Genomic DNA, 13,722 nt, shown 5'->3' on the forward strand with positions numbered 1-13,722 from the left:
GTGGTATGCATTGTCCCCTCATCCTCCTTTCGTGGTATGCATGGTCCCCTCACCCCCCTTTCGTGGTATGCATGGTCCCCTCACCCTCCTTTCGTGGCATGCATGGTCCCCTCACTCCCCTTTCCTGGTATGCGTGGTCCCCTCACCTTCCTTTCATGGTATGTGTGGTCCCCTCACCCTCCTATCCTGGTATGCGTGGTCCCCTCACCCCCCTTTCGTGGTATGCATGGTCCCCTAACTCCCTTTTCATGGTATGCATGGTCCCCTCACCCTCCAATCCTGTATGCATGGTCCCCTAACTCCCTTTTCATGGTATGCATGGTCCCCTCACCCTCCAATCCTGGTATGCATGGTCCCCTCACCCCCCAATCCTGGTATGCATGGTCCCCTCTCCCCCTTTCCTGGTATACATGGTCCTCTCACCCCCCTTTCCTGGTATGCATGGTCCCCTCTCCCCCTTTCCTGGTATACATGGTCCTCTCACCCCCCTTTCCTGGTATGCATGGTCCCCCTCACCCCTATTAAACTGTATACATGCAAAAACAACATTTATGCTCACCCTTCTTTCCTGTGCTCCAGCGCTGTTACGTTCTACTGGAGGTCGGGGGAGGAGTCCGGCGCCATATTGCTGACGACACACTGCAAATGTGTCTTCAGTAAAATGGTGCCGGATCGCGCTATGCACATGTGCGATTCCGCCCGCACTTCCTGCCCCGGTCTCCGGCCGAAGAGAAGCGCCGTGGCAATGCTCCTCCCGGTCAGGTAAGTATGGTGCCCGAGATCGCGGTATGCAGTGTGTACGTGTACCGCCATCTCCGACGCCATACACACTCCTCACCGCTGGATGCCTCATTCTGCTGGAGCCAGACTGCGCAGGCATTTCGCGCTTGATCAGTCTATAAAGGCTTTGGACAGAGTGACGCATAGCCTGTTATATTATAGATATATGTGTGTATATATATATATATATATATATACTGTATATATATATACATAAAGTGCTCTCAGTGAGAGAAACAAGATAGGAATCTTGTGGGTATGATACCTTTTAATGGCTAACAAAAAATAGTAAATGATGTTACAAAGCAAGCTTTCGGGACTGCTTACGTCCCTTCATCAGGCTGATATAACAAAATATTTGAAGAAACATTATTTATATACAGTTTAAAGCACATGCTGGTGTGATACATGGACATTTCAATAAACAAATACTGAGCTTGAAGAGAGAATCCTTAATTAGGTAAGATTACATCAGTTATGTGAAAGTTCTGTGAGATCAAAGGGCTCTTTGGAGGAAATAGCTCAGATATGGTAATGGGCCATAAAACCTTCTGACAAATTGAGTCCTGTGTGAATAGAATCAAAGATTGTAATGAATTTGTACTCCCACACCCTCCGGTGTTTCTGTGATTTAAAATTGCCTTTTAAAATGTCAACTTTCATATTGTTTATGTTGTGTCTTGGATCACAGAAATGTTTAGCCATAGGTAAATTGTTTTTTTTGTCTGTAATTGTATGACGATGAGACCTCATCCTTGCTCTCAGTCTCTGTCCTGTTTCTCCAACATAGAGGCCACCCACAGGGCATATATTGCATAGAATTAAATACACCACATTGGAAGAGGAACATGTGAATGTCCTGGGGATCTTATAGTCCTGCTGTGTGTTGGGGATTTGGATTTTGTCTTTGGTCTCTATATGAATGCAGGTTTTGCATTTTCTCCCATTGCAAGGATATGTTACTCTTGGTGAATCTGAGGGCATTGAACTTCGGATAATGATGTTTCTTAGATTGGGAGGTTGCCTGTAACATAGCAAAGGGGGTTCTTTGAATAGTGTTTTTAACCGGTCATCCTTGTGTAGGATATGGTGAAGTTTCTTAGCCATTTTTCTCAGTATTTCAAGCTGTGGGTTGTAGGTCAGTACAAGTGGTACACGATGATTTTCCTCTTTTTTTCTGTATTGAAGTACTTGACTTCTAGGGATCCTTGTGGCCCTAACGATCTGATCATCAATGGAGGTGGGATGGTAACCTTGATTTAAAAATAACATTTTAAGCTGGGTTAGGTGTTCATCCCTGTCCTTGGGACTGGAACAGATATGGTTAAAACGGAGGGCCTGACTGTAGACAATGGACTTTTTAATGTGTTTAGGATGGAAGCTGTCCCATTTGAGGTATGTGGGATGTTCAATTGGTTTCCGAAACACTGATGTTTGGAATTAACCATTTTGGATTTTTATGGTGGTGTCTAAGAAGTTGATTTTTGTTTTTGAATGGTCTAATGTCAAGTTTATGGTTGGGTGAAATTTGTTGAATTTGTCATGGAAATTTAGAAGTTCTTGTTCAGGCTCAGTCCAGATTATTAAGATGTCATCGATGTAACGGAAATAGGCAAAGGGTTTGATGGAGCAAAATGTTAAAAAGTAATTTTCCAGTTTAGCCATGAAGAGGTTAGCGTACTGGGGTGCCATTTTACTTCCCATAGCGGTGCTTTCATGGTGTGAACTGTCCTCTATGCCGCGGCTCGCAGAATGGCACTAACACCAGGACAAACAAGGGGAACACCGGGGGGAAATCAGATACAACGGTGGGCTCTGCACTAGGGAACGGGGGCGTGGAGACCTCCTGCACTCCCCTGAGCCAGTGTCCCTGCACTCCTCACATTCCCTATACAGGCTCCTCAATGGTCGCCGAGCTGCATACCTTAGTGCCTAGCTCACCCTGCACCTATCCCTTACTAGTGAGCTGGATGGTGCAGAGACTAATCCAACCGCTGCACTAATACACACACAAGGAAAAATATACAAACAGGGAAAACACCACTTAGCTTTGCTCTGTTGCTATTGCTCCCAGCAACAGAGTTCGGCACCCGAATACAGCTTTCCTCCTGAATAGCTGCTACTTCACCAAAGCTTTGTCAGAGCTGCAAGGAACTCCTCTCTGTTGCTCCTTCCATACCAAGACTCTGACTGAGCTGCAAGGAACTCTTCTCTAGCTCCTTCCTTCAAGGATGGTTGGAAATGACCAATATTACCAACAATGATTGCAACCACCTGACACTCCTTTATAGGCAAGAGCCAAAGCAATCACATCTGCTAGTGATTCACGTGTAATAACGCTAGCCACCACCGGGGGCCAAACTAGAACTAAAGACACCACAGTGTAATGACCCTAATGGCCACTGGGGGCAAAACTAACTTTAAGCCAAAAGCTTAAAGGAAAAAAAAAAAGGTTACTTGTACTGAATCTGTCACAATCCAGCATGGATCGTGACAGTACCCTCCCTCAATGAGGGTCCTCAGGACCCTCAAGACCGCTCCTCATCAGGGAGCCACCTACAGTGGGGACGCCCAGGTCCAGAGTTCACCCCAGCAACTACTTGCGCTTCAGGTTTATGACAAACGAGCACCGCTGGTATTGGCAATGTATGTTCTGGAGGCACCACACATCTCCAAAGCGCCGACCTGGGGAACGAGTTGTGTATGTGCATGTTTGGGGGTAACTCCAGCTAGTAAGTCTCCGGGCCGAGGATGGCCGACACCAGATACGGCCCAATCACCTGAGAATTCCAGACCCCCGCAACACACTTACACTGGATGCTTTTGGTGGCCACCCATACATGCTCGTTCACACACAGGTCCGGACCTGAGCGTTTATTGCCATACATTCGTTTGTTACAAGGTGGTGAACTCTTTCTGGAACTGACAACAGAGGCGTCCTCCTGTGTCCACACCACACTCACACCCCCGCAATTCACAGAGGGAAACACCACCCTCTGACCCCTCCTCCTACAAGGCCTGTGCCTCTCAGGGCTGGCTAATGGCGAGGGTTGAGATTTGCCCCTACTCTCCAGCAGCACCTCTGCTGACCTCACTGGAGAGGAAGGGATTACCACACTCACACCCCCGCGATTCACAGAGGGAAACACCACCCTCCGACCCCTCCTACTACGAGGCCTGCACCTCTCAGGGCTGACTAATGGCGGGGGTTGAGACTTGCCCCTACTCTCCAGCAGCACCTCTGCTGCACCCACTGGAGAGGAAGGGGACTGTTGTAGAGAGACAGCAGAGACAGTGGCCCCCAGGCAGCAGCCCTCACACGACTGCTCCCAGCTGACTACTTCCCTAGTCCGTCAATCTAAGACCGGGTTGTGTTTTTTAGACCAAGGGGGCCCAAAACATTAGGTACAGGCATTACCTCCAAGACGTAGCATGACAGGGACTCATCCTGATGTCCGATATGCAGCTGAATGTCTTCTACGACTTGGTTCAACCTCCCCTGGCTCAGTGGGACAGAGTTAATGGTCTGGACGCTTAGGGGTTTGTCCAGCGTCATACACCTCAGACCATGTGTCTGGACAAACCGAGCATCCACCAGACTGACTTCTGCTCCAATGTTCACAAGCACCGGTATGCCCTCAGGTACCTCGCCAATCACCACTTCTGCTGACATAGTACCTTGAGAGGGCGAGGAGGAAATATACACTCCCAGGTCATCTTCCTCAACACGACCAGGGGGACACGGCTTCTCTGACAGTACAGAAAGTTTGGCGGGAGCCCCACGGACTAAATCATTAGTCTGCTCACTACAGGGACGTACCCCTTCACCTTGGGGGACACCAGACAACACCATGTGGACACCGACTCCTCCCACCTGCCTGTGTACATCCGAATGTTTAGGAAAGTCCTGCTCCCCAGCAGGGACTCCAGGGGGCATCATCCCCAAAGCCGCAGAGGAAATATACACTCCCAGGTCGTCTTCCTCCACACGACCAGGGGGGCGCGGCTTCTGAGCTGCAACAGAAGTTTTGGCATGAGCCCCGCGGACCAGATCATCAGTCTGCTCATTACAGGGACGTACCCCTTCACTTCGGGGAACACCAGGCAGCACCATGGGGACACCAACTCCTCCCACCTGCCTGTGTACGTCCGCCTGTATGAGCAAGTCCTGAGCAGGTACTCCAGGGGGCATATAAGCCAACACCACAAATTGGGTTTCTGGCTGAGCCAGAGGGGAGGCCCCAGACCCTGATAACTGCTGCTGGAACTGCTTCAACACAGCATTCAGCTCCTCGCTCACCTCAGCGAGGCCCTCCAGCAACTGCTCACTGGTCTGAATTTGACCCATGGCTCACCAGCAAAAAATTTAGGGTTGGTGATAATGTCACGGTGTGAACTGTCCTCTATGCCGCGACTCGCAGGACGGCACTAACACGAGGAAAAACAAGGGGAACACCGGGGAAATCAGATACAACAGTGGGCCCTGTACTAGGGAACGGGGACGTGGAGACCTCCTGCACTCCCCTGAGCCAGTGTCCCTGCACTCCTCACGTTCCCTATACAGGCTCCTCACCTGTCGCCGAACTGGATACATTAGTGCCTAGCTCACTCTGCACCTATCCCTTACTAGTGAGCTGGATGGTGCAGAGACTAATCCCACCGCTGTACTAATACACACACAAGGAAAAATATACAAACAGGGAAAACACCGCTTAGCTTTGCTCTGTTGCTATTGCTCCCAGCAACAGAGTCTGGCACCCGAATACAGCTTTCCTCCTGAATAGCTGCTACTTCACCAAAGCTTTGTCAGAGCTGCAAGGAACTTCTCTCTGTTGCTCCTTCCACACCAAGACTCTGACTGAGCTGCAAGGAACTCTTCTCTAGCTCCTTCCTTCACCAAGGATGGTTGGAAATGACCAATATTACCAACAGTGATTGCAACCACCTGACACTCCTTTATAGGCAAGAGCCAGAGCAATCACACCTGCTAGTGATTCACATGTAATAACACTAGCCACCACCGGGGGGCCAAACTAGAACTAAAGACACCACAGTATAATGACCCTAACGGCCACCTGGGGCAAAATTAACTTTAAGCCAAAAGCTTAAAGGAAAAAAAAGGTTACTTGTACTAAATCTGTCACAATCCAGCATGGATCGTGACAGGTGCCGGTGCGTTGTAGGTATAGCTCCTCACCGAAAGAGAAAAAGTTGTGAGTGAGGATGAATCTGGTAAGTGCTATTACAGACTCGGAGGGGATCCCATTGGCCTCAAGAAACTATGGCACCACCTTTATCCGCAGGTTTAATAGTGATCTCCCTGTTGTTCTTAGGGCCGCAAATCGCCTTTTTCTCCTGCAAACTGATATTAGATGTTTCCTTTGCTTTTTTATCTAATATCGTGGACTGCATCGAATGTCTAAATGAGTCAATATATTAGTCCAAAATGGTGTTGCGGCCAGAAGGAAGTGTCCAGTCAGACACTCTAGTCTGACTTGAGTTTGGCTGCCCAGAAGCCCCAAGTCCTCTTTGACAGAGAAGAACTCCTTCATTCTAAGTCTCCTGAAGTATTGTTCCGTGTCACTACAAAGTTCTGTTTTGTCTACAGGTTTTGTATGACAGAATGTGAGACTTCAGGAAAGTACATTGAGTTCTAGATTAGTGGGTTTGTAAGATGACAGATTAATAACACAGCTGACTGTACATGTGTCCTTCTGGTGGTTTTGCCACCCCATGCTGTAGTGTTTAGGAGGGTGTTGACTGGTGCTGGAATGTAATCCTGCTTTCAGTCGAAGTCTGTGGAGTTTCTTTTTCTTGTTGTATAATAGGTACGATTGCAGTGTTGTATAGGAGAGCTGCATTTTCTGCTGTATGTCACCAGCAATTGTACTCCTTAAAGTTTGTATTTCCATTTGGACCGTTTTCTTGGTGCAGTAGAAAACATGAATAAGGTGGTTCCGTAGTCTCTCCGAAGTCCTGTAGCAGAGGTGTTGTGAGTAATGAGTATTGTAGGTATTCTGAATGGGATTCTTTAAGCTTAGTCCTTTGGGTATTAAGTGCTCGTTCTTGCATCTTGTTAAGAAGGTGTCGCTATCCACTTGTGCCAGTTTCTTCAGATGATATTTCAGTTCCATAGATGTACGGTACATTCTGGTATCCTCCATTTAGTAAAACGAAAAAAGTGGTTTGGTACCGTGTTAGCCAGTAGAAAAAATCTGAACACCTGACCCAGCTTAAAATGTCACGGTACCAAACCACTTTTTTCGTATATATATATATATATATATACATATATATATATATATATATATATATATATATATATATATACAGTATATATATATATATATATATATACACTGCTTAAAAAAATTAAAGGGAACACTTAAGCAACAGAATATAACTCCATGTAAATCAAACTTCGGTGAAATAAAACTGTCCACTTAGGAAGTAACACTGCTTGACAATCAGTTTCACATGCTGTTGTGCAGCTGCAATAGGCAACAGATGGAAATTATTGGCAATTATCAAGACACACTCAATAAATGAGTGGTTCTGCAGGTGGGGACCACAGATCACATCTCAGTACCAATGCTTTCTGGCTGATGTTTTGGTCATTTTTGAATGTTGGTTGTGCTTTCACACTCGTGGTAGCATGAGACAGACTCTACAACCCACACAAGTGGCTCATGTTGTGCAGCTCATCCAGGATGGCACATCAATGCGAGCTGTGGCAAGAAGGTTTGATGTGTCTGTCAGCATAGTGTCCAGAGGCTGGAGGTGCTACCAGGAGACAGGACAGTACACCAGTAGATGTGGAGGGGGCCGTAGAAAGGCAACAACCCAGCAGCAGGACCGCTACCTCAGCCTTTGTGCAAGGAGGAACAGGAGGAGCACTGCCAGAGCCCTGAAAAATGACCTCCAGCAGGCCACAAATGTGCATGTTAGAAACCGACTCCATGAGGATGGTCTGAGTGCCCGACGTCCACAGATGGGAGTTGTGCTCACAGCCCAACACCGTGCAGGACGCTTGGCATTTGCCACAGAACACCAGGATTGGCAAATTCACCACTGGCACCCTGTGCTCTTCACAGATGGAAGCAGGTTCACACTGAGCACATGTGACAGACGTGACAGAGACTGGAGACACCGTGGAGAGCTATCTGCTACTTGCAACATCCTTCAGCTTGACCGGTTTGTGCAGTGGGTCAGTAATGGTGTGGTGTGGAATTTCTTTGGAGGGCCATACAGCCCTCCATGTGCTCACCAGAGGTAGCCTGATTGTCATTAGGCACTAAGATGAGGTCCTCAGACCCCTTGGGAATCCATATGCTGGTGCGGTTGGCCCTGGGTTCCTCCTAATGCAGGACAATGCCAGACCTCATGTGGCTGGAGTGTGTCAGCAGTTCCTGCAAGATGAAGGCACGGAAGCTATGGACTGGCCCGACCGTTCCCCAGACCTGAATCCGATTGAGGACATCTGAGACATCATGTCTCGCTCCATCCACCAACGTCACGTTGCACCACACACTGTCCAGGAGTTGGCGGATGCTTTAGTCCAGGTCTGGGAGGAGATCTCTCAGAGACCATCCGCCACCTCCCGTGGTCATATAGGCACGTTGAGGTCACACACAATACTGACAGGCACGTGGAGGCCACACACAAAACCTAGCATCATTTTGACTTGTTTTAAGGGCATTACATTTCACTATAATTTTGTGTGGGACTCCAAATCCAGGCCTCCATTGGTTAATAAATTTGATTTCCATTGATGATTTTTGTGTGATTATGTTGACAGCACATTTAACTTTGGACAGAACAAAGTATTCAATGATATTTCATTCATTTAGATCTAGGATGTGTTATTTGAGCAGTATATATATACTACGGTTAGTTATAACAAATTATAATGATTATATCTATCTATATATATATATATATGTATATATAAAAAGCTGAGTGTAGAGCCCCGCCCACTCCGCATAGCCACATTCACTCTAATATCCCACATCACCCCGTCAGCCAGAGCTACCGGACTGACTACTACCCCTAATATCCCACATCGTCCTGTCAGCCAGAGCCACCAGACTACTACCCCAAATATCCCACATCATCCCGTCAGCCAGAGCCACCGGACTACTACCCCAAATATCCCACATCATCCCGTCAGCCAGAGCCACCGGACTACTACCCCAAATATCCCTCATCATCCCGTCAGCCAGAGCCACCGGACTACTACCCCAAATATCCCACATCATTCCGTCAGCCAGAGCCACCGGACTACTACAACTAATATCCCACATCATCCCGTCAGCCAGAGCCACCGGACTACTCCCCCTAATATCCCACATCATCCCGTCAGCGAGAGCTACCGGTCTACTACCACTAATATCCCACATCATTCCATCAGCCAGAGCCACCGGACTACTACCCCTAATATCCCACATCATCCCATCAGCCAGAGCCACCGGACTACTACCCCTAATATCCCACATCATCCCGTCAGCTTGGGGTCAGAACCAGAGCGCTGAGTGGAACGGTCCTAACTTCCATAGCGGGGATACCTTTAAGAGAGGCCTGGTGTCAGAACCAGAGCGCTGAGTGGATTTGTCATGACTTCCATACCAATGATCCCTTTAGTAGAAGCCTGGGGTGAGTATCAGAGCGCTGAGGGATTTACCCTAACTTCCATACCGGAGATCCCTTTGAGAGGCCTGGGGTCAGTATCAAAGCGTAGAGTGGATTTGCCCTCACTTCCATACCGGGGATCCCTTTAAGAGAGACTGGGATCAGAACCAGAGCGCTGAGTGGCTTTGCTGTGACTTGCATACCAATGATCCCTTTAATAGAACCCTGGGGAAGAATCAGAGCATTGAGAGACTTGCCCTAACTTCCATACAGGATATCCCAGTAAGAGAGCCTGGGGTTGGAACCAAAGCACTGGATGGATTTGCCCTGACTTCCATACCGGGGATCCCTTTAAGAAAGGTCTGGGGTCAGTACCAAAGCGCAGAGTGGATTTGCCCTAACTTCCATACCAATGATCCCTTTAAGAGACCCTGGGGTCAGAACCACAGAGCTGAGTGGAACGGCCCTAAGGCTACTTTCACATTAGTGTTTTTTAGCGCAGCGCTTCGTGCACAAAAGGAATGTATGCAAAAAACGCATCATGCGTTTTGCATGCGTTTGCGTTTTTTAGGCGCAAGCATTTTAACCAGTTTCAAGCCATGTTAACTCTTAAAACGCATATGTTTTTTAATGCAGGCGTGCGCATGTCCATGCGCACGCCTGCGTTCCCATAGACTGTAATGCATTATTTTGTCGCATTCCGTGCGCAAGTGTGTGCATGCGTTTTTTTTTACGCTGTTGGACAGACCCAAAAATGCAACAAGTTGCGTCTGGCGAGCCTGGGCGCACACCTTAAAAAAATGGATGCGCACGAAAATGCATATGAACGCATGCAAACGCTAGACCATGCGCCCACCATGTTAAACATAGGTTGCGCATAACGCATGCGCATGGAAGCGCACAATGCACTGTGGAAAAAAAAACGCTAATGTGAAACCAGCCTAACTTCCATACCAGGGATCTCTTTAAGAGAGGCCTGGGGTCAAAACCAAAGCCCTGGATGGATTTGCTCTGACTTCCATACCAATGATCCCTTTACGAGGGAAGATGTGCCTAAGGCCTGTTTCACACTTCAGTTTTTGTCCATCAGTCAAGATCCGCCGTTTTGCAAAAAAAACAGATCCGCCATTTTGTTTGGCGGATCCGTTTTTTTTCCCATTGAGTTGCATTACCGGCGGATCTTGACGGATGGCCATCCGTTGGCTCCGTTTTTTTGCGGATCCGTCAAAATTTTGCCGTCCGCCGACATGCCCGAACGGAGCATGTAACGTTTTTTCGGCCGGCAGGATCCACACTTCACACTGCGCATGCCTGAAAGTCTTCACTCAGCCGGAAATTTAACCCTAAAGTCTGTTCTGGTGGCTGAAAAAAGAAATCTCTCTGTCTCTCTCCTCCCCGGGCTGCGGTTCCTTTAAAATTCTTCATTCATCGGATCCGTAAAAAAAAAACGGTCCGGTGGCATCCGTTCACATCAGTTAGCAATGGATCCGCTTTCCGCCATTTTGGTGGATTTTAACTGACACAAAAAAACTGAAGTGTGAAACAGGCCTAAGGGATAGAGGATGTGTGATGGGGATATGGGCAGGGAGGGGGGGGATTAATTTCTGTCATGTGTCAAATACATACTGATAGGGAATTTAGATAGTGAGCCCCATCGGGGACAGTGATGATAATGTGTGCAAACTGTAAAGCGTTGCGGAATAGGTTAGCGCTATATAAAAATAAAGATTATTATTATTATGTGCTCTGCTCCTTTCTGGGGGGCAGACAATGGCTGGGAGCTTATGTTCCCGGGGATACTAGATTTCTCCCACCCAGTCAGTGTCTGATGAGGTGTTGTCAAGTGGGAAAACTTGCTCATAGCAACCAATCACAGCTCAGCTACTTTTAACCAGCTCTGGTGAAATGAGAGATGCTTAGTGATTGTTTGCAAGGAAAACTGTTGCTCGTAGCAACCAATCACAGCTCAGCTTCTTTTTAACAGCTCTGGTGAAATGAAAGATGCTTCGTGATTGGTTGGTGATACACACACATATTCAGTTTTATATATAGACAGGGTTGGACTGGCCCACCAGAGAACTGGAGAATCCTCCAGAGGGCCCTGACTTCTTCAGGAGAGTTCATAGCGCAAACATTGCAGCTGGTATTGGCCCCTTGAGTTGGGGAGAAAGATGGGCCTTCAGAATCAAATCCTCTGGAGGGCGCCATATTCTTCAGTCTGACACTGTGCACATATATATATATATACACTATGTATATATACACACTGTAGAAATGTATGTGTATATACAGTATATCTATATATAGTGTTTTGAAGAATATTTTGTTTTAAAACTATGTGTAAATGATTTAGAACGTTTCTCTATGTAAAAGCTCATGTTAAAATCACACTGCATTCGAATGTAAATCAGATGCTAGTTGTGAAAGATCGGATTGTACTCGCACAAAAAACACATGACATTCGCATGACAATTGTATTACACATGTCCAACTCTCCTGCATAAAAATTGGACCGATTTTTAAATCGCTAGTGTGTCTAGAGCCTTAGGCTAAGTTCACACGTAGCGGAACTCCCACAGAAGTTACCGTGGGAATTCCGGAATTCCATTCCACAGGAAAATCGCATTTAAATTCCCGCGATTTTCCCACGGAAAAACTAGCGATTTGCAAGCGTAATTAGCTTGCAGAATGCTAGCGTTTTCCAAGCGATCTGTAGCATCACTTAGAGAACTGAATGACAGGTTGGTCACACTCGTCAAACATGGTGTTTGATGAGTGTGACCAACTTTTTACTATTGAGGCTGCCTATGCGGCATCAGTAGTAAAAAGATCTACTGTTAAAAATAATAAAAAAATTAAAAATCGGGTTATATTCACCTTTCGACATCCCGCGCAGCGTCCCCAGGTGTCCGCGATGCTCCGAGACCGCTACAGCATCGCGAGACAGCGACGTCAGCAAAGGTCATTATCGCAATGCATTAGGCCTCTTTCACACATCAGGTTTTCGCCGTCAGGCGCGATCCGGCGCTTTTGACAGAAACCGGATCCGGCGAAATGCAATGCCGGATCCGGTTTCCCCCCCATTGACTTGCATTTGCGCCGGATCGCGCCGGATGGCCATGCGTTTCATCCGGTTTTCGCCGGATCCGGCAATGTGTCGCAATGTGTCGCGATCCTTCGTCTGGAAAAAACGTCTACTGTAACGTTTTTTGTCTCCGGCGAAAAAGCCGGACACGCCGGATCCGGCGCGTCCGGCTTTTTCACACAATGAAAGCCTATGAGCGCCGCAATGCGCCGGATCCGGTTTTTTTGGTCTGAGCATGCTCAGTAGCTCTGCCCACAGGAGATATATAAAAGCAAGACAATGGGACCCTCAGCCACACCCAACATGCCACCCAAGCCAAGAACCAGGAGCAGGAGAAGGCAGCAGACATCTGCAGCAGCAGCACCATCAGCAACACCCCAAATGGAGCAGCATGCTGAACGGGAGGGGAGTCCAGAAGCAGATGAGAGACGGTAATTATCAAATCCCCCATTCCTCCAAACTAGGGCCATGGAATATCAAGATATTCAATGGCCCTTTGTTTCTCTTTATTCAACAGCCGCCAAAGAGATGCAGCAGCAGCACCATCAGCACCACCCCAAATGGAGCAGCATGCTGAACGGGAGGGGAGTCCAGAAGCAGATGAGAGACGGTAATTATCAAATCCCCCATTCCTCCAAACTAGGGCCATGGAATATCAAGATATTCATTGGCCCTTTGTTTCTCTTTATTCAACAGCCGCCAAAGAGATGCAGCAGCAGCAGCAGCAGAAATGGCATCACTGGCAGCAGCAATACCCACAGCCATGGAGTCTGGCCATCAACAGGACAGCACATCTTCTTCTGGGAGCCCTCCCTCGCATCGTCAGCGTTTGACGGTAAGTTTTTATTTCCAAAATCCATCATCTCTGTAATATATGTCTATTCATTGCCTTTTATTTCAAAACAGGAATCACAAGATGAAGAGGAGCTCCCAGAAGAAGAAGGAAGGGGTGGACAGACACCTGGAGTGGGCTCACAATTGGTAAGTTTTTTGCATCAAACGCAGAAACACAACATCACACTACACACAACACATAGAAAACAATGTTCTGCAGACCACACACAGCAAACAAATGCCTACATCCAAAGACATAACATTTTTTGTTTTCTTCTCTAGTATTCCCAATCTGGTGCTCGGCCAAGAGGTCCTCGCAGTGCCTCCCAGGGTCGTCGGCGACAGCAACGCGGCGGTCACCAGCGTGTAAGTATAAATATTTTTGCTTTGTTTTT

The sequence above is a fragment of the Dendrobates tinctorius genome, unplaced genomic scaffold (assembly GCF_039654945.1).
Source record: "Dendrobates tinctorius isolate UK_male_01 unplaced genomic scaffold, ASM3965494v1 ptg000036l, whole genome shotgun sequence".
NCBI classification, from domain to species: domain Eukaryota; kingdom Metazoa; phylum Chordata; class Amphibia; order Anura; family Dendrobatidae; genus Dendrobates; species Dendrobates tinctorius.